We start from the raw sequence: 8,849 nt of genomic DNA, 5'->3' as shown, positions 1-8,849 counted from the left end.
GGCACCATACATATGTAGCGCCCCTTCCCCTCAGGCTGAGGTACTGACAGGGGGACCAGAGGCCACCACTGTGCTCACTGTAAAGGACAGAAGGAGAGGACTAGTAGGGAAATATTTGTGGCGCCAGTCGGGATAACCGCTGACTTGGGCCCTGGGAGATAGGTTTTGTGGGTCAGCGTGATGTTAGAAGCCTTTCCTGACTAGGGCTGTCACCCAGGGGATGAATGGAGGAGGTCACTTGACTTGTGGTGATGGCGGTGCCCAAAAAAACAACTCACACACTTAGACTTGAACATGAACTGCAGGGACACCAGCCACCTTGGTGAGCTATCCTCCTCAATATGCTTCTCAACATGCTTCTCAATATGCTTCTTAATATACTCAATTTCTCCTCAGCTGCACTGCACTGCTTATTACAGACACAACCTCAGCTTGCTGTGCTGATTCACTCTGCTTCTTTTTCTGCTAAGCTTCTCTGAGCCTCAGGCTCTCCTGCCTGTCACCTCCAGGTCATCATGCTGCAACTGCGCACTCCTTCAGACTAATTCTGACTGCTAATGAACCCTGCTGACTATCTCTTAACCCCTCCCTTCTTCCCATAATCCTTTGTTGCTCTCCCACCTTGGTAGGCCGGCCCTCTTCCTTATTAAACATATAACAATTTGAGGTATATACACAGTACATTGCCATTACTGTAAGACCTGACATTTTACACAAAGTGGAGGGTGCTACATATACTTAAAGAGGCCGGTAGAGTATATGTTATTTTCCCTGGATTCCCTGAGTTGTGGTAGGATATGGTGGCGACATTCGCCTGAACTTCCACAGTGGAATTAGGCAGGGGCATCTACTTGCTGAAGATGTGAGGAAGGTTGCAGCGCATCTACTTTTCACATTTCCCTCTGCCAACAACACCAGTACAGCTTTAAAGTGCGTAGGAATCCCAACATATTCAATCAAAAGCTGCTCGTACCTCAACCTTCTTTTGTGGCCCAGTGCTAACTTACCACTTGCCTAGCATTGTGCAAGCAAGGTAATTGGGGAACATGGAAGTATAGCATTTCTTTTTAGAAAAATTAAGAGCTGTTGCAGTACCTCATATGGTTTCATTTTTTTCAGATGTTCACAAATATTGACCGTATATACACGAGTATAAGCTGACCTGAGCATAAGCAAGGTTACCAAATTTTAACACAAAACACTGGGAAAACACTAAGAAAAACTTTTGACTTGGGTATAAGCCGAGGGTGGGAAATGCATTGGTCACAGCCCCCCCAGTATATAGCCCGCCAGCCCATCTAGTATATAGCCTGCCAGCCCCTGTAGTATATTGCCTGGCATTCCCTCTAGTATATAGCCTGCCAGCCCCTCTGTAGAATATAGCCTGCCAGCCCCCTGTGGTATATAGTCAGCCCCCTCTAGTATATAGTCTGCCCCTTGTAGTATATAGCCTGTCAACCCCTGTAGTATAAAGAAGATGACCTGGGGGGGCTATATACTCGAGCATAAGCCGAGTATATACTTATACTCAAAGTATATAATACAATTTCAGCATGGTGGCTGAGTTGGTAGCACTTCTGCCTTGTAGCGCTGGAGTCCTGGGTACGAGTTCCACCCCGTTCAACATCTGCAAAAAGTTTGTATGTTCTCACCGTGTTTGCATGGTTTCCTCCGGGAACTCCGGTTTCCTCCCACATTCCAAAACATACTGGCAGGTTGTTTAGATTCTGAGCCCCATGTGGACAGGGGCCAATTTGGCAAGATATATGCAGCGCTGCCTAATCTGAAAGCGATATATAAAGATTTATTATTATTAGAGATGAGCGAACATGCTCGTCCGAGCTTGATGCTCGGTCGAGCATTAGCGTACTCGAAACTGCTCGTTGCTCGGACGAATACTTCGCCCGCTCGAGAAAATGGCAGCTCCCGCCGTTTTGCTTTTTGGCGGCCAGAAACAGAGCCAATCACAAGCCAGGAGACTCTGCACTCCACCCAGCATGACGTGGTACCCTTACACGTCGATAGCAGTGGTTGGCTGGCCAGATCAGGTGACCCTGGGATAGACTAGCCGCTGCCCGCGCTGCTCGGATCATTCTGTGTCTGGATGCCGCTAGGGAGAGAGCTGCTGCTGGTCAGGGAAAGCGTTAGGGTGTTCTATTAGCTTACTGTTAGGCAGGAGTGATTCTCCAAGAACCCAACAGCCCTTCTTAGGGCTACAATAACGTTCTACTTTTTTTTTTTTTTATTTGCATCTAGTACCATTTTGTGAGGAATTAGCAGGGGGACTTGCTACCGTTGTGTTTAGCTCTTAGTGGCACACATATCCACCTCAAAGACCGAAGTGGGAAAATTTAGTAGGGGTTGGATTTCAATTAGGCACTAACTCAGTGTCATCTCATCTGGCATAGTAGTGTGCTTTGATACTTGGCTAGAAAATAGCCATAGGAGAATCCAAACAGCTTACTTACCCTTACAGTAGCATTCTATATATTTGATTTCTGGTTGATCTGCTGGTGGCTGTACTTGCTGCAGTGCATGTACTAGCCAATTCTGAGCAATTTGTAGTGAGACTTGCGACCGCTGTGTTTTGCGCTTAGTGACGCACATATCCATAGCAAAGACCGAAGTGGGAAAATTTAGTAGGGGTTGGATTTCAATTAGGCACTAACTCAGTGTCATCTCATCTGGCATAGTAGTGTGCTTTGATACTTGGCTAGAAAATAGCCATAGGAGAATCCAAACAGCTTACTTACGCCTACAGTAGCGTTCTATATATTTGATTTCTGGTTGATCTGCTGGTGGCTGTACTTGCTGCAGTGCATGTACTAGCCAATTCTGAGCAATTTGTAGTGAGACTTGCGACCGCTGTGTTTTGCGCTTAGTGACGCACATATCCATAGCAAAGACCGAAGTGGGAAAATTTAGTAGGGGTTGGATTTCAATTAGGCACAGTCTGCCATTTGTCCTTTTTTATTTTACGTTTATTTTGTTTAATAACTCAGTGTCATCTCATCTGGCATAGTAGTGTGCTTTCATACTTGGCTAGAAAATAGCCATAGCAATAGGATAGCATCGTTTGGTTTTAAAAACTCAAAAACACAAAAAAAAACAAAAAAAACAAAAAAAAACAAAAAACACAAAAAAAACAAAAAACACAAAAAAAAGTTAAAAAAAAATTAAAGTTATAACTCTCATTTTAAAAATGTTTAACCCGAGGGCTAGGGGTAGAGGACGAGGGCGGGGACGTGGGCGTCCAACTACTGCAGGGGTCAGAGGCCGTGGTCCTGGGCGGGGTGAGACACCACCTGCTTATGAGGGAGCAGGGGAACGCCGCAGAGCTACACTCCCTAGGTTCATGTCTGAAGTTACTGGGACTCGTGGTAGAGCACTGTTGAGGCCAGAACAGTGCGAACAGGTGATGTCGTGGATTGCTGACAATGCTTCGAGGGATCGGAGGATGATGAGGTGACAGACCCAAGCTGGGTTGAGAGGCCGGGTGCTTCTGAGACGGAGGAGAGTCCTCGACCAGAACAGGTTGGAAGAGGCAGTGGTGGGGCCAGACGGAGAGGCAGGGCCAGAGCTGGTGCATCAGCGCCAAATGTGTCAACTAGTGAAGCTCCCGTGGTGAGGGCTCTTGCGGCGAGGGCTAGATCTTCAGAAGTCTGGAGGTTCTTTAAGGAAACACCGGATGACCGACGGACTGTGGTGTGCAACATTTGCCAAACCAGGCTCAGCAGGGGTTCCACCACTACTAGCTTAACTACCACCAGTATGCGCAGGCATATGAATGCTAAACACCCCACTCAGTGGCAACAAGCCCGTTCACCTCCGGCCGTGCACACCACTGCTCCTTCCCCTGTGTCAGCTGATAGTCAGCCCCCTGCCCAGGACCCTGCCACAAAAACCCCATCGTCGCCTCCACGATCCTCCACTGCATCCACCAGCTTTCATTTCTCCATACCCCAGACGCTGGAGCGGAAACGCAAATATAGTGCAACCCACCCGCACGCCCAAGCCCTTAATGTGCACATCTCCAGATTGCTTAGCCTGGAGATGCTGCCCTATAGGCTAGTAGAGACCGAGGCCTTTCGCAAACTCATGGCGGCGGCCGCCCCTCGGTATTCGGTCCCCAGCCGCCACTACTTTTCCCGATGTGCCGTCCCAGCCCTGCACCAGCATGTGTCAGACAACATCACCCGTGCCCTGACCAACGCCGTTTCTGACAAGGTCCACCTGACCACGGACACGTGGACGAGTGCTGCCGGGCAGGGCCACTATATATCGCTGACGGCACATTGGGTTAACTTGGTGGAGGCTGGGACCGAGTCTGACCCTGGGGCTGGTCATATACTGCCGACGCCGAGGATTGCGGGGCCTACCTCGGTCCAGGTGTTTCAGGCCTACTATGCCTCCTCCTCCTCCCACCCCTCCTCCACCTCCTCCTCCGAACTACCATCCGTGGGCACGGCGCCATCAGTTGGTAGCTCTAGGCACAGCAGCAGTGCCGTCGCTAAGCGACAGCAGGCGGTGCTCAAACTGCTGAGCCTAGGCGACAAAAGGCACACCGCCCAAGAGCTATTACAGGGCATCACGGCGCAGACTGATCTGTGGCTGGCACCGCTGAACCTGAAGCCAGGCATGGTTGTGTGTGACAACGGCCGTAACCTGGTGGCGGCTCTGCAACTCGGCAGACTGACACATGTGCCATGCCTGGCCCATGTGTTAAATCTGATAGTTCAGCGTTTCCTCAAGACATACCCCAATCTGTCAGATTTGCTCACGAAGGTGCGCCGCATCTGTGCGCATTTCAGGAAGTCCAGCACAGATGCTGCCACTCTCAGGGCAGCGCAGCGCCGCCTCCAACTGCCCGCTCACCGACTGTTGTGCGACGTGCCCACGAGGTGGAATTCAACACTGACCATGTTATCCAGAGTTTACCAGCAGCGCCGAGCGATTGTAGACTGCCAGATGTCAACTTCCACCAGAACTGGTAGTCAGGTCACTCAGCTTCCTCAAGTCTACAATGAGGAGTGGACGTGGATGTCTGATATCTGTCAGGTGCTGAGTAACTTTGAGGAGTCAACACAGATGGTCAGTGGCGATGCCGCCATCATCAGCCTCACCATCACACAGCTCCCTACAACTACTGGGTTTCAAAGCTGGACATGTGGCACGAACTGGCGCTGTACGCCTTGGAGGTTCTTGCCTGCCCTGCCGCTAGCGTCTTGTCCGAGCGGGTTTTCAGTGCAGCTGGTGGCATCATCACCGATAAGCGTACACGCCTGTCGACTGACAGCGCTGACAGGCTGACGCTTATTAAGCGATGCCGCCATCATCAGCCTCACCATCCCGCTGCTTGGCCTGTTGAAAAACTCTCTGGTCAGCATGAAGTCGGAAGCTTTGCGCTCGTCACAAGAGACGGGGGAAGAAGATTCCCTTGTTGATAGCCAAAGCACCCTCAGGTCTGTTTCTCAGCGCATATCGGAGGAGGTGGAGGTGGAGGAGGATGAGGAGGAAGAGGAGGAGAATGTTGGCGAGACACAAGAGGGGACCATTGTTCAGTCCTTCACTGTTCAGCGTGTATGGGCAGAAGAAGAGGAGTTGGAGGAGGAGGAAATGGACAGTCAGGCCAGTGAGGGGAGTGAATTCTTACGCGTTGGTACTCTGGCGCATATGGCAGATTTCATGCTAGGCTGCCTATCCCGTGACCCTCGCGTTCAAAGAATTTATTCCAGCACCGATTACTGGGTGTTCACTCTCCTGGACCCACGGTACAAGCAAAATCTTTCCACTCTCATCCCTGCAGAGGAAAGGAGTGTGAGAATGCATGAATACCAGCAGGCCCTGGTGCACAAGCTGAAACAGTATTTCCCTTCTGACAGCGCTAGCGGCAGAGTGCGTAGTTCTGCGGGACAAGTAGCGAGGGAGAGTAGGCGAGCAGGCAGCTTGTCCAGCACTGGCAAGGGTACGCTTTACAAGGCTTTTGCCAGCTTTATGTCACCCCAGCAAGACACTGTCACCTGTCCCCAGTCTCGGCAGAGTAGGGCTGATCTTTACAGAAAGATGGTGAGGGAGTACGTAGCTGACCATACCATCGTCCTAAATGATCACACAGCTCCCTACAACTACTGGGTTTCAAAGCTGGACATGTGGCACGAACTGGCGCTGTACGCCTTGGAGGTTCTTGCCTGCCCTGCCGCTAGCGTCTTGTCCGAGCGGGTTTTCAGTGCAGCTGGTGGCATCATCACCGATAAGCGTACACGCCTGTCGACTGACAGCGCTGACAGGCTGACGCTTATTAAAATGAATAAAGGCTGGATTTCTCAGAATTTCCAATCTCCACCAGGTGAAGGAAGCTCAACCTGAATAATTGATCCACTCCTCCTCCTCCTCATTTTCCTCCTTCTCCTCCTCTTTGTACAGTAAAGCAGAGGAAACTGGCTATTTTTTGACAGGGCCCACTGGCTCTTGCTATAGTACTTTATGCATTTAATTTTTCTGGAGGGCCACCTACCCGGTCCTCTGTTTTAAACAATTTTTGGGAGTGCCACATACAGGCACTCAATGCATTCCATTTTTCTGGAGGGCCACCTACCCGGTCCTCTGTTTTAAACAATTTTTGGGAGTGCCACATACAGGCACTCAATCTATTTCATTTTACTGGAGGGCCACCTACCTGCTCCTCTGGTTTGAAAACTTTTTGGGACTGCCACATACAGGCACTCAATCTATTCCATTTTTCTGGAGGGCCACCTACCTGCTCCTCTGGTTTGAAAACTTTTTGGGAGTGCCACATACAGGCACTCAATCTATTCCATTTTACTGGAGGGCCACCTACCTGCTCCTCTGGTTTGAAAACTTTTTGGGACTGCCACATACAGGCACTCAATCTATTCCATTTTTCTGGAGGGCCACCTACCTGCTCCTCTGGTTTGAAAAATTTTTGGGACTGCCACATACAGGCACTATCCAAATTAAATTGTCTCCATAGCAGCCTCCACACGTTGTCTCCATTGCTACCTCCAAAAGTCGTCCATATAGCTGCCTCCATACATCGTCCCTTTATCAAACGAGGTGTGTCAGGCACAAATTTGGGTTGTTTTCATGGATTCCACATCAAAGTTTTTAACTTTGTCGCCACCCTGCTGTGTAATCCACAAAATATACTGGCAAACTTTTATCATGTACCGATATTATTTGAGCGCTTCTTGCTCACCTCCTTTGGTTCCTCTCTGCCACCCATTGGTTTGAAGCCTGAGTCCATTTAGGGTATGTCGCCATGCCACTCTCTAGCCTGCTGCCGCTGCCTCTGCATGCCGTCCCCTATAGTGTCAGGGTCAATTATTGGATGTTTTAGATGCTATCTAGCTTCATTCTGTCACTCTGTCATGGCCATGCTGTTGCCCATAATTTTGGCATAATGGTGCGATTATGCAGCCTCAGAGGCATCCATGCATGCTGCCCCTGCTGTTTCCTGTCCATTTCCGTGGTGTTTCCATCCTTTTCTGAGGTTTCCAGGTGTTTGGCCAAGCTTCCCTGTGCAGAGCCTTGGTCCCCTTGAAAAATGCTCGAGTCTCCCATTGACTTCAATGGGGTTCGTTATTCGAGACGAGCACTCGAGCATCGGGAAAAGTTCGTCTCGAATAACGAGTACCCGAGCATTTTAGTGTTCGCTCATCTCTAATTATTATTATTAATGTAATTTTCCTTTTGCAATTTTTCATATAAATAAATAGAACATTACATTAGAAATAAAAACCTAAGGGAAGTGTAGAAAGGAACTAAATATTTAAAGGGGTATTTCCAGAAAGACAAGATACTTAAAAGCCCAGTGAATTAGCTAGCCAGGGATGGGGTTTTGTACCACGAAGTAGTGTCAATAAGCCTAGCTATGATTAAAAGAGGTTGGGTAGAGGTTCATGTGACTAATATGCTTTATTTAAAAAAAATATGGCAAATGGCCATAAATCTTTTTACATGGGGCTAACTTGACCTTTGGTTAGAGGTCATGTTGTGTCTAGATACAGCCAGTGCAGCGCAGCAGCAGAGGTGGCTGCGCAGGCGCTTGGTATATGGCTTTTTCTGACAGTGAAATAAAGATAAGAATATGTGAGCATGCATAGCTTACGCATGCGCCGTTCCCATACATCAAGCCGCTTTATTGAATAGCGAAAGACAGCTGAGGGACGCGCTGGAACGACAGTCATCGCTTAACAGCGGCAGCTCCAACACCTCATGTATATATAAATACACACATGCACATATGTAAAATTTTTCTTGCTGCTTTACCCAGGAGTTGAATTATCCACCGGTTTCCTGAGGCTTCGAGGTGCTGGAGCTGCCGCTGATATGCGCTGACCGTGGCTTCAGCGCAGCCCTCAGCTGTCTTCCGCTATTCAATAAGGTGGCCCAATTTATGTGAACGGTGCATGCGCTAGCACATATTATTATATTTATTTCACTGTCGGATGGCCATGTACCAAGCAGCTGTGTGGCAACCCATGTAAAAACATTTATGTGCTGAGGTGGGAATACCCCTTGAAGATACAGTATTGTGGAATACAATAGTCACCATGTAGACATCTTCAATACAAACTAGATTATTGGAAGAATATTTACCCAAAATGTTTTACATGTTGAGCACGGTCATTGAAAATATTGATGTTTGTGACAGGTGAGCTTTGGGCCCCCTCAGACACTATTACCTGTGCACATATATTAATGTATGTGGAAAACACATTTATTTACAGTAGTTATTGTACGGCATCTTGAATGTTACTGCCATCTGCAAGGTATACACCAGTGGCTTCCTGTGGAGTAAAGGAATCACAAATAGACTAGTGTCCCAG

Source organism: Engystomops pustulosus, chromosome 7 (assembly GCF_040894005.1).
Source record: "Engystomops pustulosus chromosome 7, aEngPut4.maternal, whole genome shotgun sequence".
Classification (NCBI taxonomy): Eukaryota; Metazoa; Chordata; class Amphibia; order Anura; family Leptodactylidae; genus Engystomops; species Engystomops pustulosus.
Note: the sequence above shows the minus strand (reverse complement) of the source record.